We start from the raw sequence: 20791 nt of genomic DNA on the forward strand, positions 1-20791 counted from the left end.
AAAAAAGACTCGCAAAAAGGACACGCAGAGGTTTTATTCTGAATGACTTGACGCTGTGTAATAATTGAATGTGAGTGCAATAAAACAAATGAGTGACAAGACACAAAAGCGGTAACTTTATCCTGAGTATAGAACTAATATCCAACCAGGATTTAGATATATACAGTAAGCCTTTGCTAATTAATTGGCTGCGATACAAACTGAATGAATGAAGAAAGAGACAGAGAAGAACTCAGGCTTTCAGATAAAATAAGATAATCCTTTATTAGTCCCACGGCGGGGAAATATGCAAAAAGCATGTCAGGAGTGGGATTTGAACCCACGCCTCCATTCGGAGACCAGAAGTCCCATGTGAGGAAGGGTTGTAACCTTGAGTCTGGCGCCTTAGACCGCTCGGCCATCCTGACAGTGATCGCTGATTCAAAGAAAACCTTGAAGACAGACGGTCTGGTTATCGGAGTCAGTTACTATGGCAACCTAACTGACAAAGTGTATCCTGAAATTAGACAGGAAGTTAAAGAAATGAACTGTCAGTCTATTGATCAGCATTAAATGTGTCGATGTACTGCACAGTATTTTGTTATTTCCCATCGTTTGAGTTCTGGAATTGAAATCCAAAGCTCTCCCTTTATCCCAGGGATTAGTTTTCTTTAAACCTGGTTTATTGAAACAAGCCCCTGGTGTGTCCAATTCCACGGATTACTCTTCCAACCAGGGCGTTTGTTTCAGAGAGCAGGTTTAACAAACTCTGAGACTGACCCTAAACCTCGGAGTTTACTAACCCTTACATGGAAATCTCTGAGTTTTCGGTTCCAGAACGGCTGATCAGAGTTTGTCCAAATTCGATTTGAGTAAAGGTCATGTGTGGTGAATAAAAAAAAAGCCATCAACAATAGATCTCATATTCCACAATTCACCATAGATTCACCAAAAGGTAGAGCTTCCATTTTAATCCAGTGTACGTAGCTGTTTTTATTTATTTATTTGTTTCTCTCTCTCTTCTCCCCCTCCTCTTTCTGTTTCTCCTTTCCCTGCAGTGTGTGTGTGCAGCAGGAGGCGTGGCTTGCTTTCCTCCTGAGCGGCAACGAGACACACACCTTGTGTCAATCATCCTCAATCACCTTCTCCATATAATCCCAGTTATGGATCCACTCCCGTGCCGGATCACTCTGTCTTGTCCGGTAGTGGTTCTGTTAATGTCGCTCTCCAGTGAATTCTCTTCCTTGTATTTTTTGCTCTAGTTCCTTGGCTTTTTGAAATACTCGCATTTTCTTGTTCTTTGTTCCTGACTTTTTGTCCTCGTGTCAGCCTGCTTCCTGCTGTCCATCACCTGTGCTTTCTGGTTTTTCCACCCTTTTCGCTCAGTTGTGTTAAACTTGTTCTAATTAAATATTTAAGAAAGACCCCTGAGTCTGTCTCCACCTTTGTTGGTCCAGAACACTAACCCAAACCATAAGAGAAGCAAAAAAAATGGATGTAGGCTATCTATGGACTGAAATTGTGTCAATGAGCCAACAAAATAGTCAGTATTGTCCAATTATTTAACCATTTACCAGACTATGAGGTGGTGTGAGCTGACTGTGTATCAGGCGTTAGCCTTTATTACATCTTTAATAGATTTGTTCAGCCTTAATCTGATGGGGAACAAACTGAAGATGAAAAATATAGTTGAAGATTTAAAAAATAAATTCATTCAATAGAGATAAGAGACATTATTGTAAGATCACAATCTGATACAGTAATTTTTGGTTATTCAAATGTAAAAATACAGTGGGTTTTTAATCTTGGCTTAACAGCCTTCAGTTTAATATTCTATATTTCAGCTTCTCCAGCAAATGTTATAGTGTTTAACACCTTCACTGAAATGCTGCTAAAACTCATTTGCAGTACGCAGCCTGTTCAAACTAAATCACTTTCAAACTACATTCTGCAATCTCCCCACGATCCTGCTAACTCAGATATATGAATGTATTCACCATTAAATTAATTATGTTTCATCAGTGACAACTTAAATCAACTATGTGCACAGAGTAACAGCGCTTTATATTCATAAAAAAATGTAAAACTCTCAATTGCAAATTGGAGATAAAGGGGTTTATTCTGAGCTGACGCTGACATTACTCTGTGGAATATTTGAACGTGAGGGCAAAAAAAAAAATGACTGTCAACACATTAATAATACAGTAACTTTAGATTTTCCTGAGAAACAAACTAATATCAAACCAGGATTTATGAGGAAATACAACAGCAAGTATGTCTCTGTAAGAGGGAGGAGACAGAGAGAAAGTGGTTAGGAAGCAGGTGAGATTCACATCGTCAGTTACCATGGTAACAAACCCAGAAGTTTAAGTTAACTCTCTTTTTGTTAAAACAAAAAATCCAGAGTTTCTCCCATCTCAGGGTTAACTAACAACGCCCAGAGCCAGCAGATACATCTATTCATGTATTTGTATTTTATTGATGGTTTTTTTTGCTGTATTTTACATTTTCTGTGTTTGCTATTCAGTGCAACTACAACTGGCATCTGTGAAAACAACCCGAAATAGAAAGGCACATGGTTTAGCTTTCTTGTAAGCAAACAGTTGTGTTTGCATCCAGTCTCGCCCGCTGTGTGTATCCTTGAGGCCTCACAAACAAGGGTAATGCTTTAATGCTTTCCCTCCACATAAAACATTTACAAAGGCTATTTGCTGAATATTTTGACACGTGCGTTGTTTACATCCACGTTTGCTAGCCGAGCTCGTTGTGTATTTTCAAATACAATGGTGGAAGAACAAGTACAAGTAAAAGTTGCATTCACAATCCTATTAAAGCAAAAAGTACAGAATATTATCAGCTAAATATAATAAAAGTATGAAAAACAAAGTTCTGAAATATACATTTATATTGTTAATATATTCTATTGGCAAATTTTTGGCTCTTTTAATGTGAAATAATCTTAAATCTGGTAGTAGAAAAAGTACCTTTGAAATTGTACTTAACCTCAGTACTTGACTCAATGTACTAAGTTACATTCCACCACTGGTTGTAAAGCATGAAACCATATAAGAATTAGCAGTGAGGTCCTGGAAGTGATTTTGATTATTGGCCAAAACGTTGTAACAATCAAAAGTAGACAAACCATGAGCTGTGATATTATGAATCCACAGTATGCTCCTGTAAATAAAAGACATCTGTATGATATCTACCTTGTTTTAAGAGAAATATTTTGTTTTTGTGACGTCAAGGAGAAGTACTAAACTACCCACAATCCTAAAGTGCTGGTGGAGAATTTGGTTAACGTGGAAATGTTTAGCGCACCAGCTAACGGCTAGTGAAAGTATATGCTCGTACCTGCTTCTCCCAGATTTCAAAACAAACCAACATGGAAACTTTCTCTGATTACGAAAGTAGTTTTCTGAAAACGTGAGGCAAGAAATTCAAATCCATTCATCTTCATTTTAGATTGACAAGGATTAGAGGCGACAATCGCCATTTATAATGGTTTATTGGATGAGTAGTTCCTTCACTATTAAAGTAATAATGTACACACTCTTGTACCTTCTTTCTGTTTGCTAAATATTACCTTGTCCTCCGAATCCAATGATTTATGGTCACATTCATCTTGTTGTCGGTTGGTGTGGTTCCATGCTTAAAACTCTTTTCTGAATGTGAATTATTGTGAATTTCCCGAACAGAGCAGTTCAAAAAGTTGGCGTTCACTGCCAGAATTAATAATCTCAAGACAGAATGTTGCTATTGGACTTTGCATTAAGGGAGCGATCTTGATTATGCTTATAAAACCCAACATTAATCATTTGTCAGAGACTAACTCTGCTCCGTGGTGAACAAGTCATTACCCTACACACATCTATTACCCACCAGACCTAAAAGTATTTAGCCTCGTTAATAAAGGGCACCCTGCATCATGTGCTGGCACTGAATGTAGGCGTTAGATGGCAAACCCATAAGGACTCTTTTTTTTTTTTTTTTTTTTTCAAAATCTGCATCACTATATTTCACTCTCCATGTCTTCTGGCGATGCAGAGACACAGTGACACACTGAGCCGCATTTAGTCTTTATTCTTCTTACTTACACATCTGAGTGCAGTGTCAATGCCCTGCTGCAGAGGAAATATTCCATAACATCTCCGTCTGCCAAAGCTATTCTTCAATTTGTCACATCAACCTTTTTTTTTTTTTTTTTTTTTTTTTTTTTTACAGAGAGTCCAGTCCGACTATTTCTGCTCTGCTGCTAGAGAGCCGCTATTGTCCGGTTCCATTTTTAAGCTGATGCTGTGATGAATGGAATAAATGGTTCAATCTTTTAATAATAAAGAGGCTGATTCAGAGCCATAATCCCATCCAAACAACAAATACAGGACTTCTCTTGCACTGCACTCAGCAACCATGGCCTCTCCACATACAAAGCTCATTTTCCTCATAAGTCCACTGATGATGATTTTCAGAAATGACACTTTAATGTTTTGTTCTGCACTCAGTCTTGTAAAATATGTGCTTCCTCGTCAGAGTGTTTAAGATTACAATAGATATGTCTCCTCTCGTTTAATTATGCATTACGTTATAAAGGAACGAATTAGGACTCCCACTGCAGAAGCTCCCGGCGACGCACCTGTCTTTGTGTGTGTGGTGTTGTGCTTTTGTTATTTTGTAAGGTAATGCTACTGAAAGCTTTTCAACAACCTGATTCCAGAGAAAATCTTTTAAAGAGCAAAACGCTCCTTCATTCCTGACTTGCCATTTTACATGAGCACTCAATCACACAGGGAGAAATCCACAGTCAAAGAGGCAGAGTTGCCAATCTCTCCAACGACGGTGGCCTTAATAGACAAAAATGCATTGAAGGCTGAATGTTTGTGAATTTTTCATCAGTGGATCCAACCGCCTCTTTTCAAACATTTTTCTGTAATTTGAACAAGCACTGCAGACCGTGGCACACTGCCTGCTCTCCACTCTGACATGTTCTTGATTTATAAAAATAAAAAATCACGGCAAACAAAGAAACAAAAATCACCGGGGAAAAAACACCAACGGAGACAAGGAGAGATGGAAGTGAAGAGGCAGGAAGTGCAATCAAGAGATGCATCCTGAGATGCACTTAATTAACAAAATGACTTTCAAAGTGTGGATTGTCGTGTTTATCACAGCTAAAACTTTATCTCCCGGACTTCACTGAAAGGGATTGATTTTTTGAAGTGTAGTTGTATGAGGGATGTATCCATAGTCAGTGTATTACCACAGTAGATGGAGTTTGGAGAAACAGACAGGAGAACCAGCCTTAGACTGTGTATAAGAAGTGCACGTAGTCATCTTGACGTCACCCATTGGTTGGTGAACTGCCGTTATGAGGACTCGGGTTCGGCGATTCCGCAATCACCATCTTGACTTTTTTGCAACCAGTGAACGGAAGTTTCCTAGTTTGAAATTTGGAAGAATGACGCTGTATACGTCTCTGGTAGAGACCTGTCAATCACAGTAAGCCTGTTCTTGAATTTACTTTATAGTCTATTTGACTCTAAATGGAGCATCATTTACTAAACGAACATCATGCTGTATTGAAGAAGACTTGAAACTAGAGATTGAGACCATAAACTCATGTTTACAATGTTTACTGAGGGAATAAATCACTCTTCAGAACCAGAGGTTGCTCCCTTGAACCAGTATTGTGTAAAAGAAATGTACTACTGTGGACGTATTCTAGACAACTAAAAGAATCAATATCAGTTAAAGTGAACGCTATATTTAGAATATTTTCACCTCTTTACCTTGCTCTCAGACAGCTCTTTCTGACGGTGAATTTAAGCTGTTATCTATGCTTTTTCCAAGCCATACTCCATTGTCAAAAATAGTAATTTTACCTTGCAGACTACAAGAGTTGCTGGTCTTACTCGGTAAGATTGCTTGTGTTAATATGTGACATTAGTTTGTTTAAAGACGAAGTTGGGATTGACCAAAGTCACAGTAAAATAAACGAATTGATCATGGCAGAGTTAGACCAGCAACTGCCATATTCTGCAATGTAAAATGACAGTTTTACCTTTGGTGGCTTTGAAGCTGCATGCCAGTCGCCTTTAGGAACAACATAAAGCAGATAAGAACTTCCTTTTTTTAACAAAAACTACTGTAACAATCATCAAAACTCAAGTAAGTTAAACATTTATCTACAATTAGATTTCTATGTTGGAAATGTATCATACCGTAATGATGCACTACTGGTTGTTTTTTCACCAACGCCTGCCAACGTTGCCTGTTATCAGTGATGTGCGCACCATTGTGTACCCTGAAAATAAACAGTGAGAGCTGTGGGGATGAGGGCAATCTAATCTAAATGTGCAGCTTGGATTTATTGTTTTGTTTTGATGAGAAACTTTGATATACTTTGGATTTGACTTGTAAACCAATATTGTGAAAGCTTTAATATCCCTGTGTATTTAACTGTTAATACTTTCACACAGTGAATAGAAATATAAAAACGATCTGATGCCTTGACAAAAGCAATTCAGGGATGCTTTATTATTTTGTTATGAACCTGCCGGGCTCCGTAGAGCAGCACTCTCCCCGCCTGCGGTGTGCTTGGGTGTCCATGTAAAACACCGGAGAGTCATGAAGCCCTCCATCAAATGAGGATTCATGGCGTGGCTCGGTGATATCCTGGGACATAAATCACTGGTGCAGTGCAGACAGTTGTGGCAAGTCATTTCCTGCCAACAACAGGTTTTTTTCTGTCTATTTTATGTGCACATGTCAACCCTACTGCCACCAGCCTGTTAGTGAGTTGAGATAAAAAGAAATACATGACAACTCTCAAACGATTTTTTAAATTGATAGTGCTTGTTGTATTAAAAAAATGGGTGATCTCCAGTCAGTGACTGTCACCGTAAAGCGAATAACAATATGAATAAATATCAATTTAATTACAAGCCTTGTGAGTCATCACAGCAAAATATTGTCCCTGAGACACTTCGGCATGAGGAACGACCACAGAGGAGGTTTTAGGATCTTACCCATGTGTTTCTGTTTCTGTCTGTCAGTGAAATCCCTCAGATGGTCCACATTGTACTCATTTAAACTTCCCTTATGTTTGATCATGCTGCATCCTGCACAATGAAACCTTTAGACTGAATGAATGTTGGCCTGATTGCCTGAACTAAGGCACTGTTGCCCACCTGGATGACATCAAAAGACGATCAGAAGACTAATGAACCCTTTTGAATTTGAAGAAAGACAAAATACGAACTGGAAGAAGCAACCAGAGAGGGCCAAAGCATAAAGAGAGATACTTTCTGAATATGTTTCATTTATAACGCCCCAAAGTCTTAAGACTTAAGGAAGCCTTCTGGCCATTTATTCCATCAGCCAACGTTGCTCTCTTGAGACATTACTGAAAAATTAGCCAGCAGGTATTTGAATATGACGAGAAATAGACGCAAAAGGTTGCTTCAAAATGTATACAATTTATGCAAGTTCATAGACTATATATATGAGACTAGTTAGAGGCTGAGGATGTGGTCTGTCCCTGCTGTGTGAGACAAATGGCTGCACTCCATCACTGCCCAAAGCATCACAGCTGCTCAAATGTCAATCTTTATGGCGCTCCATGGCAGAAAATGACAAAAAATGCAAATGTCACCTCCATAAAAATAGCCTGCGTTGCATAAGATTAATCATGCAGGAGGTTTTGATGGCCCACATCTTGAGCAAACATTGCCTAAATCCAGGCAAATTGATATATTTAACTGCACAGATGAATGAAGTCATCTCCCTTTGTTCATCAAGATATCAGCCTCCAAATTGCTGTCTAAAAAAAACGAGCATTTTGTCCCAATTTGTTCCAACTGTGAATGATTCCAACACACACACATGCAGCGTACAACTAATTACACTTTACCTTCTCCATCTACAACAGCAACACATCTGTCCTGACAAGCAGGTGATAATTTAATTCAAGAGAGAGGATAATTGAATTTAAGAGGGCGAGTAAGACATGTCAATGAACTAATCTGCTCTTTCCACAGTCCATTAAGAAATTGTCCACTCATGCCAACAGCGACCCTCCCTAAAGACATGTAGGGCCAGCAACAGTTTTATTAGATATTAAGGGTTGAGTCCAGCGGATATCGCAGACAAAAGAAATGACATTTTTTCATACCTTAGTTGAGCTTGCGGCAAAATGACGATAATTGTGGCAAATAAATTGATATTAATTGCTGACGCTCTGCAGGTGTCTAATCAACTTCTGCAGTGAATTTACCATAAATTGCTTTTCACATCTGCTTCGCTGGATTATGAAAGCAGGATTTCAGCTTTGGCTACCTTCCAGAGTGTGGGAAGCGAGAATTAGAGAAAGGCACACATAATGACAGCATGGTTGATATTATCTCAGGCCAGGAATAAATACGCAGCAGCTGAGGATAAGACCTTCACAGTTGTGTTCAGACAGAGGCTCGTCTTCAGACTGCTTCCTGCCTACATTTGTATTGATCTTCTCTGTTACGCAATGAGGTCACACACTCTTACTGCCTTGCTGCAGCACATCAGGGCTCTTTCTTTAGCTTGGAATTATCTGACTTGAAGTAGCTTTTTAGTTTTTCTCTTTTGTTACACATGTTGGTAATTCAATGTTCAATTTAGCAGCTTTTAGATTATAAACAGTAGTCTGTGTCGTAGCTGTAGTATGTCCAAACCGTTACATTTCTGGAAATGGAAAAAAAGGTACAAAATGATTTATTTTTTATTTTCATAATTGAACAATGCATCATCAAAGTCAGTATAGTGTCTTTATATATGGTCAGATACTAGAAAATTATAATAAATTACATTGTTATTTTGACAATATAAGTTAGAAGATTTTCTACCAGCAAATGTCGAGACACATGTTTTTTCCGGCATTGATTATAGCGGCCACGTCTGAGGCAGTAAGTGCATCGTTATACGTTAGCTAGTTAGCTACGCTAGTCTCCTCCATCTCTAATAGCAGTGTTCACACGGACCAGGGAAGAGGCAAGGAGATACCACCTGATAGCAAAGATACATGCTACATACTGCCATGCAACTCAGTGCCCCTGTTCAGAGTCTTTATGCTAAGCTAATCATCAGCCGGCTTTAGCTTTATATTTACAGGACACAGTCATAAGAGTGGTGTCAATCTTCTCTCTCAGAGAATAAACGCCTCCGTTGGCATGGCGCCAAACTTTTTCGTAGTTTGGCGCCATGCGAGTATAAACAAAGTTTTAAAATAGAAAAAGCGTGTGGACTCATCTACTGTTTTACAACAGTAATGAAAGAAAAACTATGATACTTTATCCTAAACTTAACTAATTAAAAAAACTGAGCCTGACCTCAGGTAAAAAAAAACATCTGTTACTTAGTCAAAGAGATAATAATGTTGAAATAATTCACTTTATTTATATTCTAATTAAAATACAGCACAAGGAACAAGTTTAATACTGCCACTGTTGCTGCTGCGTAGGTGGTGTTACTTTTAGTACTCTTTGTAGCAAGAAAACTAAAGGTATTGAACATGAAAGTTCAGTGAAAATGATACTGTGACAAATTGAAATCGAAGCCCACTTACTGGATTTTCTTCCTGAGCTTTTGATTGCATCTCATGGTCCATGACAGAAAGCATGAGATATTGTTGAAAGATACAAATGAACAATATCAATTTTGTAATATTGTAGAATAATGGGAGTGGTAGCTTTTATCAATTCAAATTTCAGATTTAAAAGACAGTGCTTGACATATATATATATATTTTATTTTTTATTTTATTTATTTATACATTTGTGTTTACTTTTAGGTGTATTTTTCACACCAGTTGATGTAGATTTCAGCAACAAACAGTAACGTTTGCTGACCGCTGAGTGAATAAAGTCAGGAGAACTGAATGTCTGTTATTGACTGACTGACTAAATCAATACTTGTAGATTGTGTGTGTGTGAGATGAGGTGTGCAGCAAACAAGACTCGAATATCTTCAGGGTCCTCTGGTTCCCGCGGCGGGAGGAGGGTTTCCTCCGGCGTCCAGCGGTCTCCGTGTATCATTTCCTATAATATTTCTGGAGTGCTTCTTGCACTGGCAGCGGGTGGGAGACTGTTGCGGAACAAAGCTTTTGACTGACCGGTGGGTGTTCAGTATGCTTGAATACACGCTGGAGAAAGCCACTGTTGACTTTTCAATCATTTTCACTTTGTCCTACAGAGCAGAAAGTGGTTGTCAAGGGGACACAAGACAAAGAGGAGGAGGAGGAGGGGAATAGAAGAGGCAGGAGCAAATTCTATCTGCAAGGAAGAAAGCAGAGCTATAACCACAGTAATTAATAATACGTTTTATTTATAGAGAATAATCCATGCATTGAATTCAGTTCAGTCCCCTGCACACACACACACACACACACAAATAATGAATAAGAAATAAATTATTATCACACAGAATATAATAATAGGCTTTAAGTTTACATTTAATGAGGTTCAAACCAATGCAACATAATTAAAATCAAATCAATAGCTAATTAAAAGTGTTTTTATTTCTGAGAATAAAAAAACGGAGATACAAGTTATATTCAAGACTAAATATTTATAAATAAATATAAGTCTTCTATGGTCTAGAAGCATATTTTTTATGAAAACCACATTGCAGATTTCCCTCTGAGAGCTGTAGCTGTATTTCAGAGATGATCTGAGAGTGTATGATGGGGCATAAAAAAGAATGTGAAATATGTACTGAGCTCTACAGCTTTGTGCACTAGGAGCCAGTGGAGCTTGGCAAAAAACTGGCCTGACATTCTTTTTTTCTTTTAGTTAGCCGTCTAGCTGCAGACTTTTGATTCAACTGAAATCTGTCAGGAGTTGTTCAGAGTTCCGGTGAATGAATAATATATTACAATAATCTAGTCTGCTTGAAATGAAGGAATGAATTCGTTTATTTTGTGTCATTGCGGGTCAGAAGGGGTCGACCTTTGGTGATGTTTTTGTATCGTTGCAGATGTGGGTCAGAATCCAAAATGACCCCTAAACTCTTTACATGTTGAGATGTCACATCTGACCATTGTTAAGGTCTTATTGCTTAAAAAGACCAATGCTGCATTCACATGGTCTCAGGCAGTTGGTAGACAGGGAACACTTTCTGGACGGCATGGCAAACAACACAACATTTCAACATGTGACAGCGATGCAGTCTACTTCGTTGCTGGTAGAGTTATATAGGATTTCTGCCTCTAACAACTTTGCACATAAGGTCTCTGCTTCCCTCTTTTTTTTTTACTTGTATGAGTTTCTCTTTATTCATATTCAATGAACATTGTTGTTGGAAGCCTAAGATCTAAGATTTCCAATAGCAACCACTGCTTGTATTCAATTCTTGTGCATATGACAATAAATAACTAATTGGTCTTAATTTAGTCTGTTAGCATGCTAACATTTAGTAGCATCGAAACACAAAACGCAGCTGAGGCTTATGGGACTGTCTTTAGTTTTGCAGGTATTTCATTATTAACTAAAGAATAAGACACATTATAGTTTAACCTGATGGAGGCGCTGTATGAAAAGTCAGGGGATCATCAAAGACATTTTAATTAATCCTTAGGGAACAATGTCAACTAATTTTTATGGCAATCCATGAAATACTTGTTGAGATATAACACCAAAACCTTTCCACATCTGGGATCCAAGTCTGTAGTATTTGTCTTCTAGGAAACATGTCTGTTTTTCAATTGAATGAACTCATAACTCATTGGGTAATTGTTGAGACCGTTCAGACTGGGCCAAAGTGGTGAACTGACTGACTAAATCTTCCATCCATCGAGCCACATCTGATTGACTTTTAACAGGGAGGAAGAATCTTAAATTACAGACGAGAAACGGGGGCTCAGTGACATTTATGTGCAGAAAGTCATGGTTCAAAGGTTTCTGCTGCTCCGTTTTCCCCAAGGGCTCTACTGGAGGTCTGGGTTTGTGTTTTTCAGGAGTTTATTTTGATTTTCTTTCCTGGTTATTGGTCATTTGACCCCTTGGACGCACATAATTGGAAAGCACATATTGCTTCACTGTGGCCTTTGAGCGCATAGATACAGAGATACATTGAAAAACCTCATAGCACACGTCGTTGTCTGGCTCACAGAAAGAAGTGATTCAGGAGTCCAGCAGAAATGGGCCATTCCAGTTTCCCCCAAACGGGCACTTCAACCCAGTGATGATGACCGAGGCCAACATTGAGCTTGTGGATGTCAGCCAGAGAGGTCAGACCAGTCCCAGTGTATCTATCATAGCTGCCAGGCGGGTCAGGCTGTCAGATCCCCATGGTGAGCCGCCTCCCTGGATCAGAGGGGACGCTCCACCGCCTCTGTGACCCCTGAAACCCTCAAGGGCAAACAGCAGGATCTGACACCGTTTCAGTGATCTGAACTCACTGCATATAAAAAGTTAAACTAAAGGAAACCTCACGGAGGGAAGAAGGATGTAACCGAAGGCTTAAGATTGAGTGTAAATCCCAGGGTTTCTAATTTAGAGCTTTATTCCCCATTGTGAATCATTGTCTTGGACAGATAACATGCAGAGATGATAATTAGAAAACTTTTTCTAAAGCTCATTAGCTATAATAAGAAGTAAAATACATATCTAGTAAATGTCAGTTTCATTTTGCTTTGTACTTGTTACTATGGCAGTGCAATACTAAGACATGGTCACTACATTTTGTGTACTCTTGAGGGAACCTAAAATCCCAACATGCTGCTAATTGATTTAAATTCCATCTAGAGTGCATGTTGGTAGTTCCCGCACCAGAAACAATTACAATAACGTCATTTTATTTTTGTCCAGAGTGATGTCATTGTATTTTAGAGTGGCTCTCTCTTAAGTTTACTTTCATTTCGGCGCAGTGCTCTAAGTGGGCCAGTACTTATGGCGTTCCGTTACTTTTTCAGGCACAAGCTGACAGTACTATTTATCTCTCAATATCTGCATTCTCCGGGCAATTCTTCATTTCACCAGTGTTTGTTTGTATCGGTTCATAATCCGGAGGACGGTGGTTTAGACTTCTGCAATTTATCAATACAATGTTCACGTCCTTTTCATACATTTAGAAAAAAATGAAAAACTCTTTGGCAAAACCTTTTTTTTTACAGTAGCATATAATGATGTTATATGTATATAATGATGAATTATTTAAAAGTTTTATGAATCTGCTCTTTTGATTAACAGAAGATGATTTTAAAGGGGAAACATTTCCAGAAGAATTCAATCTTGAATTGAAGCCTGTGAAATGTGTAGTAATAAAAATTATTAATTGTAGCAAGTTTAGTCTTTATGATTTTTGGGCATTATTGATGCCAATAAGCAATGGTCCAAAAATATGTAGAGCTCCTTAGTTTTAAGTCAAAAACCTTAAATTTCTTTTCGACGAGGACCCCCCAAACCCAATATCTCCTAGTATCATTGATATACTGTATAAAATCTGAATATAGGCTAATAATGACGGCCATCATATTACGAAAAAGACCTTATAAAATGTCATCAAAGTGTCTGTTGTTATGGCAGCTACAGTCAGGTACAGCTATTCTCTTGTGAGCCATTTAATCTTGCCGTTTACATTTTGGCACCATTTAAAATATGCAGTTCCTGTTTATGTACAGATGACAATCAAAGGATTACTTTGATACTGAAGGAAAGTATTTCGTAGTAATTTGCCTCTGCACTATACTTTTGCTCTGGTTTCTGCTTTAAGATGCTTGTTTAAGAAAGGAGATGCACTTATGACTTCTGGTGACTAGTAGTTCTCTTGAATACCTATGTTGAATACACTTCCTGTAAGTCGCTTTGGATAAAAGCGTCTGCTAAATGACTGTAATGTAATGTAATGTAATGACACTTCAAAAGACTTCAATTGCATGTTTTGTTTCTGCTTTAGCAGCAGCTTGATGGACGTCTGATCACAATGGGAGATGGATGGAGTAAAAATGTTGATACAAATTCATCTCACGCACTGTCTTTACCCAACGTCTGACTCTCCTCACCTCCCCTTTGACTCTCCTGCAACACACTGTCAGAGATCCAGATCACAATGTACAGTGCAGACCACGGTGGATCCTAAATACCATAATTCACCACTTTTCACTTGAACTACTTCACCAGCAAAATGGAGTTCCACAGAGGCATGTGTCTCCTCAATAATGGATGTTGCAACCAAGCGGCCAGAAAACGTAGACAAATTTACCTCCCACAGCCAAAACTGTAGCATTGAATTGTCTACACGTATTTCAAAAGCGCCCGAGTACACCCGTGTTCTTGACTCAGACCTAGTTTTCAACTCCCTGACAGGAACAGACTTGGACATAATGTAAGAGCAGCCCTGGAGTTTATAACAGGCATGTGAATACTATGTGGCTCCTGGCAGGGTTGTCATGGCACGTTTTACATAACAGCAACACCTCAGAGAGCACAAGGTCATAAAGGCAAATGTGCAACGCAGGTTTAAAGAGTAACTGCACACTTGATATATATATATATATAAACTTACTAACATGACTATTCTGTGATGAAACACAACAATGCATGATGTTAATAATGATATTTCTTTACAAATTTAGGAAAAAACAACATATAATGGTTCAAAATGTCATCTACAGTTTTAAATAAGTCCTTATCTTTCAAGGCCAATTCTGAGATAGTGTAACAGTAACCCATGTGTAGCATCACAATATCACAGAACAGCTCATTCAGCGCAATAATTTGTGTGGATAAAGTTAGAAATGGTTGAGAAATCCCAAGATTAAAAAGTCCCCACTTTGGTGCTTTTGCTCAAGAGTGTCATTACCAAAATGTCAAAGTTAATGAGACAGTGGAAAGGGCTCTCTTGTTGCTCTGAGGCAGAAAATTCAAAAACTTTAAATCCTATTGCTTAGAAATGAAATTTCTGAATTAGGAAAAATATGTCTGCATTTTTATAAATAAGTAGTGCATGATTAGAGAAAGTTGTGGTGGAACTTTTTTGAACGACAGATGAGGATCAAAGGTCTTACAGTATAAAACGTAAACTGTGATAATGCAAAAGCAATAAAAGATATCAAAAAAGCTGATTACAACTTCAATAGTCCAAAGTCTTCTGACCTGTTTAAAGCTTAAATTAAGTCTTAAGCTAAGCTAAGTATATGGAAGGAGTAGAACTTCAAAGTGGAGTAGTAATAGTGGAGGATTTGAAGATTTCTCCCTAAAGAAAAATGTCCGCCTCTCTCCTCTACATGTATGCTGCTATTTCAAAAATTCAGTCAATCATTTCAAGCAGTAATCCACCATTCATCTATTTCTGCCAAATCACATTTTGCTGACAGTGTTCTCCTTCCCACCTGACTCCCCCTTTGCTCCCACCATAATTACCACAGCAGCTACAGGGCTTTCACACTTTAACATGAACATATGTTGTTTCGCAACCTGGTCTCCTTCCCAGGGCATCAAATGCTGCTCGGTCAGTGGCCCTCACTGGCCTTCATACCAATGCCCAAGGTATCCTTTAGCATCTGCATGAGACGCCAATGTTATTATTGGAAGCTCAGAGCAAGGGGCGTGGTATAAAGAGCAACAAAGGGTGATGGATGAAACAAACACAGGACTTTCACCCAGGGGACCAGCATAGGTGTCCTGTTGGAAAGCAAAAGTGATTTTAATTGATAACCTTATGTCACATGACCTTCTATCACATGATGTTCTGTCTGTAGCTTAAATTACAGCTATAGTAACCCAAACCAATCAGTAACTGTATAAGATTGTTTTATTTCCATTCAGTGTTGTTTTTTCCATTCATCCTAAAATGCATTTAATGGTTTGCTTTTAGATCGGCATCAACTAAAGATCTTGGGGAAAAAAAGCTTTATATGAGTCATTGATTTCCATTCAAACCAAATTTCTATGTAGTTTAGAGGGTATGATTTCAATTTTGTTTCATATTTATTGTCGTTTATTTTAATTGTCATATACCCATTCCTCATTCATAATGTTTTAGTTAATTTAATGAAAAGAAAAGAACAAGTTTAATGACATATTAAGTAAAGAGGTAGTAAGAAAAAACACTAAAATATAGTTTCCTTTTTGTCATTTGCAAGTGCCTTCATCATTTCAAGTGTTGATTCTGTAGATTAAGTTACATAACAAACATACCTATTGTATGTCATTCTCTTTTTTTTTAACCAAAACCAAACTGTGACCGTTCCTCAATGTTAAAAACGTGTCATAATCATAACCTCACACAAACCTTTTGTGTCCAAACCCGACCCTTCACTTTCAAGGTAATAATCAAAGGATTCCAACCGCCCGGTTTTCATACAGTAGACTTGACATCATACCTTCTATAGCAGCAATCTCTTGGGAAGATATGGTATCATGATACAAATGCAGTAAATGCAATAGGACAAAGAAAATGATATAATCCCGTTTTAGCTTCCCTTGGCTTCTTGGAGAAAAAAAGCACTGCTGACTAATATTTAGGTGGGTGGCATTTGAGTCATTGGTGGCCCAGACTGTTTCACCTATGACAGAATCTTCTTCTCATCAGTCTGCCCCAACCTTTCCCTGTTTGCAAAACAAGTACAACATGAGCCCTTGATGGCAGCAGTGGATAGGTTTGTTGCCTACAAGCCAAAAACTGTTATGTTCCATAAACCTTGTCTGTGCTCACCTCAGCACATCGCTGGTACAAATGGACCATTAAGCTAATAGTGCCTAACAGACAAAACACACATTCAGCTGCCATTACAAAACTCATAGGGAGCCAATTACAGCAAATCCCCCTTGAACAATGCAGAACAGTGCCTCATTCCAAGCAGCTTTGCAGAGGTAGACTGAAAAGACAGAACCACAATTAACAGCAGCAGTTAAAATAACCTACATTCTCAAACCTGTCAAATAGCAAGCTTGTTGTTGTTTAAGATTTATGCGTGTGGAGCAGATTGTACCTTTAGGGGCAGTTTTAGAATCATCCCAGATGTGAAAACACCTGAGACTCCCTCAGAGTGTCTTTGGATTTTTGTATTTTGACAGCAAACAACTGGGTTAAATGTGACGTTTCCCTTTAAGTGGTCAGTTTATTTATTGTATGTTTATAAGCCAAGCAGGGACTATTTATAGGTCACATGGGCTCAAAAGTAGGTGTTTGATGCTGCTAATCATTGGTCCAGAATCTTTCCTAAACCTTCATGCAAAAGAGTATAACGAGCACAACATCTTATATATATATATATATATATATATATATATACTTGTTTTAGGCCCAACCATGATGTCTTTCCAAAATGAAACTATGTGGTTTTGTTGCTTAAATTGATGTAAGTGTTTCATGTGAAAGCCTAAAATCAGTTATCATGACACTTATGTATTATATATATAAAGTGTCATGTCAGTGTCATATATATATATATATATATATATATATATATATATATATACATACATCATGGTTGGGCTTAAAACAAGTAAGTTAACTGAGTCAAATGTAAACAATTTAACATTACTGAAAATAACAATACAATCAACAACCCTTTGGCACACGAACACCAGTCTCCTAGTTTAAAGTTCCTGTTTGTTAGACCCTTCCACCTCCACCTCCATCATCCATGAGAACTTCTCACTTTTGATACTACTTCACTGGCTATGAGCGTAGAGTATTCCTGCATATGTGTTTACGTTGCAGTCAGTACAGGCTACATAGCTTAAAATGACACACAAGAATGGCGTTGTTATTGTACACTAAATGACTTACAAATTGTTATGTAATTTTCTAGCCATTTTGTGAGACTGGGCTCGATCCTTCTCTTCATTCGGTGCCCTGTTAATGTTATTGCTGTTGCAGCTAGACGGATCCTGCAAGGCACCATTAGCAACCATAACAATGTTATAGTTTTTGAATAATAAATGTATTATCTTAAATGATTTTGCAGCCAAAGCTTGAGATTGTCCATTTCAGCTTTTCATTCACTTTTTATCCATTTCATTAGTTTTTTATTCAAGTATTTTGGTCTTGATTTGAAGTTAATTTACTGCTTGACCTTGACATTATACAGACGGATCCACCTGGATGGGGTTTGGGGAGGTGACAACGTTCTGTGAGAAGGAAATCTCCTTCTACTCACTGTCTGCTGGGATGACTGGCTAGTGCAGCTGATAAAAGCTGTTCTGACTCCTCTGTTATGCTGTAATCTGTCCTGAACAGACCGTCTCCCCTCGGAATGTACTGCATGTGATCTAAGAGACATACAAGATGAAGTAGGTTAAATCATGTAACCATTTGCAATCAGTTTATTGATTCCCTTCCATCATCCTATATAATATTTTCATGTAGTCAGTATTTTGAGTGTGGTAGTGGGTTAAAAACTTCCTGCCAGGAAAAAAAACATCAGACTTTTGAGTTGACATTACTTTGACTTTACTGCAAAGCCCTAATCTCCTCAATCAAGTTTCTAGAAATGCATCTGTGTACGCCATCAAGGTCTCCTGAAACTTCTTGAACCACAAAATAACCTGCTATCAGATTGCCATCACAGTGGGAACCAATGCACCTGTCGTATGAGTACTTTTGTCAATTCTGGGGTCGTGTAGCCCATAATCAGAGGGGATGTTCCAATGTCAAGTGCGCCACTGGTCGACAAGTGATTTCCCTTGTTCCCACAGTTTTTCTCCCCATATCCGTAGCGGTGGTGGTGGTGGCCCACCTGCCATTTCCCAGATTGTCAGTCAGAGCTTGTCCATAGCTCAATTCCAATGTCTGCTTTAAGCCTCGAGAACTGAAACCCTCTTAGACTTTAAATAAAGTCACATATATAATCAGAGTAAAAGCCTGAGTGATGGAGTTTTTGATGGAATTCATAGGGTCCTACTTAAAATGTAGTCAGTCTAGAGCAGTGCATCTGTCCCCTTAGGTCTGCATTAATCATATGTGACATTGATGAAGTTTTGTTAAAATATATTTAACGTCACATGCTGGAGGCAATGTGAAGGTGCTGTGCAGCCCCAGTAAAAAGTGCATGTTTCTCTCCATATACATGCCAAGAATACTGTCTTACCCATCAGCCCCTTGCTAAGAACAAGGTTTTCTTGAATGATTGACTTAATGATTTATCGAATAGTCCGCTCACCACATGGTGCCTCACCAGCACGGGCTCAAAAGACACTAAACAACAGCAGCGGGATAATGCACACAGACCTTTTTAATCTGAAACTCTCTCTTGGACACGGAGCAACACTGACAATTGACGGAGCAACTCTGACTTCAAATCAGTCAGCTCATCTCAGCCTCACAGTGTCAATACAATCAGCCAATAAGTGCATGCTGAAGTGGTGGTGCCAGTCTGGCTCTTTCCATAGAGCTACTGATAATCAATCCCCCCTGACACAACAGAAGAGTCTCTAAATGAGAAGACTTGATGGAAATCCACGTGCAGGATGATAACACTTGGCATGATGAGATACGGGGGAGTGCAATGTGTTCATAAAAGAAAAAGGAATCTTTCACTTGCTATGAAAGCACACACACACACACACACACACACACAGTTTTTATCTGGTTTTAGACACACTAGCAGCTTTGCTCTGGGGATGGCATCGGTCCATGTGTCTGCTAAATTGGTTCAGACTGAAATATCTCGACAACTGTTGGATGGATGGCAATGAAGTTTGTCACAGTATTTCATGGTTCCCAGGCAATGTAGGTCAAAATACTTTGGTATATGAACAATTATAAAACGGGTAGCTCAAACCTCAAATCTGATTGGTTCATAGTAGTGATATAATACCCTCATACCATATTGGGAAGGTGCATGGGATCATTTCCGCCGATACGGAACATCTTAGAGATACAAGGTAACAAAGTTAGCTGCTAAAACTAGCTACTAAATGAAAAAGGTTAAGATTAACTTCTAAGAAGGAGTGGATTGAGCAGTGCCCATCTCATGAAAGAAAATCCACCTGCTAAACGAATACATAGGAGCTTCAACAATGTGTCTGAGAATATGTACTAAAACCTACTAAATTGATGTCGATAATTTGTAGATATTTGAAGAAATGAATTTGTATGTCATCCACGTTACCAGCAACCAGGAAGTATAAAAAGCGTGAAACCGACAAATGCAAGCGGGAGGTGAAGTGGATTGGTCGAACAGAGGATGTCTTTGACCCAAGAGACTGCTGCTCATGCCGCCTGTGAAACGAGAAGTCAACGTTGATGTTTTTGTCAAGGAAACTTCCATACATCATTAACGGCACTTTCGCAAAGGCTGGATCCATGTAATGAACTTAAACCTGCATTCCGTATACTTACCACCAGGAGGCGACTCTACTGGTTGTATAGAAGTCTATGAGAAAATGACTCTACTTCTCTCTTGATTTATTCCCTCAGTAAACATTGTAAACATGAGTTTATGGTCTCAATCTCTAGTTTCAAGTCTTCTTCAATACAGCATGATGTTCATTTAGTAAATGATGCTCCATTTGTGATTGACAGGTTGCTACCATAGCCGTATACAGCGTCGCTACGTTTCCGATGGCCAACTCGCCAAACTCAAGTCTTCAAAATGGCAGTTCACAATCCAATGGGTGACATCACAGTGATTACGTCCACGCTTTATAAACAGTCTATGAGAAAAATGCATGACAAAATGGGGATTACCTTTTCTTTTTGTTAGATATCATACAAACCGTTGTACGAGGATACGTTGCATAAATACACTAACGACTGCCTCGTGCACTCTGATTCAGGATCATCCGGCTTCTCGACGCCAGAGAGATATTGATTAAATACCTGCCAAACTTTTCCA

The 20791-nt window shown here is 38.5% G+C and overlaps 1 non-coding gene across 1 annotated transcript; it reads right to left on the reverse strand.

The window, feature by feature from the left end:
• Window positions 1-298: 298 nt before the first annotated feature.
• Window positions 299-407, reverse strand: trnal-caa (transfer RNA leucine (anticodon CAA)). The gene is made up of 2 exons: window positions 370-407; window positions 299-344 (listed from the first exon to the last, which is right to left on the reverse strand). It is a non-coding gene; the product is annotated as a tRNA-Leu (tRNA).
• Between the last annotated feature and the right edge of the window lie 20384 nt (window positions 408-20791).

Source organism: Anoplopoma fimbria, chromosome 16, assembly GCF_027596085.1.
Source record: "Anoplopoma fimbria isolate UVic2021 breed Golden Eagle Sablefish chromosome 16, Afim_UVic_2022, whole genome shotgun sequence".
NCBI lineage: Eukaryota > Metazoa > Chordata > Actinopteri > Perciformes > Anoplopomatidae > Anoplopoma > Anoplopoma fimbria.